Source organism: Eucalyptus grandis, chromosome 5, assembly GCF_016545825.1.
Source record: "Eucalyptus grandis isolate ANBG69807.140 chromosome 5, ASM1654582v1, whole genome shotgun sequence".
NCBI classification, from domain to species: domain Eukaryota; kingdom Viridiplantae; phylum Streptophyta; class Magnoliopsida; order Myrtales; family Myrtaceae; genus Eucalyptus; species Eucalyptus grandis.
In genome coordinates, this window is record NC_052616.1 from 20,502,345 (window position 1) to 20,504,843 (window position 2,499).

Below are 2,499 nucleotides of genomic sequence, written 5' to 3' on the forward strand. Positions count from 1 at the left end.
ATGAAAAGGAAAACTGGCAGCCCAAATCCAAAACGTTCTTTGAAGAAGAACATTAGATATGATCATTCACTAAATGATTTGTTACTCAACTCGTATATGAAAATTCGATGAAATTAAGAGTAAATCTGAAATTAAATAGCGTCCCAACCATTTTATCTGAGATTTTACAAAGTACATAAATATTGACATTTAGATGCGCATAAAATTTATTTCTTTTTTTGATAATTTGAATTTAAAAATACATTAGATTTTATTGGGAAAGTAAACAAGTTATTTCCAATTTTTTCTTTCAACAAAAAAAAAAATGCACTCTAAAACCACATCAATAATGACAAAAACAAGAAAGTTATTTAAGCCAAATCACTTCAGTGACGTGAATGATATTATTTAGTATCAAGTGCGGTGATAGTGACGGTTTTTTTTTTTTTTTTTTTTTTTAATTATCCACTCTTCCTCTTTCACTGTAATAATCACAAGACAAACACAAGAGTGTAAAGAAAGGATTTACCCTTCTTCTTTTTTTTTTTTTTTTTCTTTTATGTACTTGATATATTTATTTGGAAATTGAACTATAGAAAATATAATCTGATTTAAAAAAATTAAAAAAAAGGCTTTAATCTAATCCCTGATTCTGTGCATGCAACGTAGATATTGTACTCAATCACAGAAAAAGGCTAATAATACAGCTTGCAAAAGAAATCAAGGACGATACCTCGGCTAGTGGCAAATGATGACAGATAAGCATCATATGTGAAATTCGCAATCAAGCAACATTCTGCCAACACGTCGGGATAATTTTGAGTATGGCAAATGTAGATTCTAGGGATAAGCTTTATGAGTTGAGAAGAAACAAATGTAGCATGTTATAAGCTGCTTTAAAATGATGTGTGGTCTGCTCAAAAACGAAACCCGTGGAGCGAGAACCAAAGCAGCAAAGTTTGATGCGCAAGCTGAACATTATGTACTGCTATGGGCACTTTCCCGGTGTGCCCATTTTCAACTATATGTTGATTGTTTCGGCCAAAGTTTATTCATCTTATGTAGGTTACTCAAGTGAAAACATTGTTGTGCCTTTTTTTTTGTTTTCGTTTTTTTTTTTTTGTGCCTATTTTGATAGGTTGAATTTGTGTCATTGGTGGTTGGATTTACTTGAATAGCTTTCTTCATGCAAGTTGTGATTTTGATTGGAACTAAGGTAAGCGAATACTCACCATAAAGTAGATTGATCTCCTGATTGCCTAAGTGGCTAATTGAGTTATGTGCTTCACAATTAGTTTGTTTTGCCTCAATTTCAACGAGTGGGATTGAATAGATTTTCATTTGACATAGTTATGGATCCTTCATTGGATACGTCCTCTTGAGCTATAAAGTGGTTCAAATGTCAGGATTTTGAAGTGAGATACGAATGTTTGGATTTTGTTGAGTTACTCTCCTCGTTATATGTATGTATGAACGCTGGCTCCATATTTACATTTTCGGCACATACGTGTTGATTGAATAACATGACACGTGTTTTAGACAAGAAATTGTGTATTTTCTGTATATCTCGCTCGAGGTGACGCTTGGCAAGGTGGGAAGCCGAGGTAACTCTCGATGAAAGGCGACCACAGTGGTGGTGGAATACCCGCGACTGGCTCGCAAGGCGCGGCAGCAAGGCGCCAGCTTCAGGGTCTCGAACAGGGAGCAACGTTGACCGTCGCGATGGTTAAGGTGGTCACAAAATTTATGCTGGGTTGTTGCTTGCAAATCCAGCGTCCGCGCTGGGTGATTGACGAAAAACGAGTTGGAGCAGGGGCGAGTCACGGCAAGGTTGCTGGATAAGCTTGGCGGCAGCTTGTTGCTTCTTTTCTCTGTTCTCCTCTGCCTCCCCTCTTTCTCTTTCTCTCTCTCTCTCTCAGCTCTCTGCTTTTAACGGCCACCGGGAGGCGCACATGACTTCTGCCACCGCCAGCTGCTCCGCCGGCCTGGCCCCGCCCTGGAAATCACGCCCTTCTCTCCCTGCTCTCCTGCTCTGCCTCCGTCGATGTGTTCACTGTTCCGTGCCAGCGTCGCTTCGGTCGTGTGAGGGAATGATAGGAAGAAGGAAAGAAAGAAGAGGGCCGGGCCGAAAGGAAAAGGAAGACGGAAGGACGGGCCGGGCCCAAGCCCAAAAAAGGATAAGAAAGAGCCTGGGCAGCCCGGCCCGCCTCGTTTTTAATTAATTAGTTAATTTTGTATTTCTCTTTTTTAAAATAAATGCAAATGCTCCTAACATTTATATGCTACGTAATTTAATGAAATTTTTTTATTTATAAATTAAAATTTAATCCTTAATTTTTTTATACAATTAAATCCTTAATGAATAGGCAAAATTTATGTGTCAATAAGTACAAATAAAAATCTTATTGTAATTTTAAAGAATATCCATTATCTAAATGAGATATAACCTACAATGTCTTTAAAGTTTTGCATGTCAAATCACAAAAGAAGAAAAGGAAGTTGGAAAACTCCTCTAGCCTC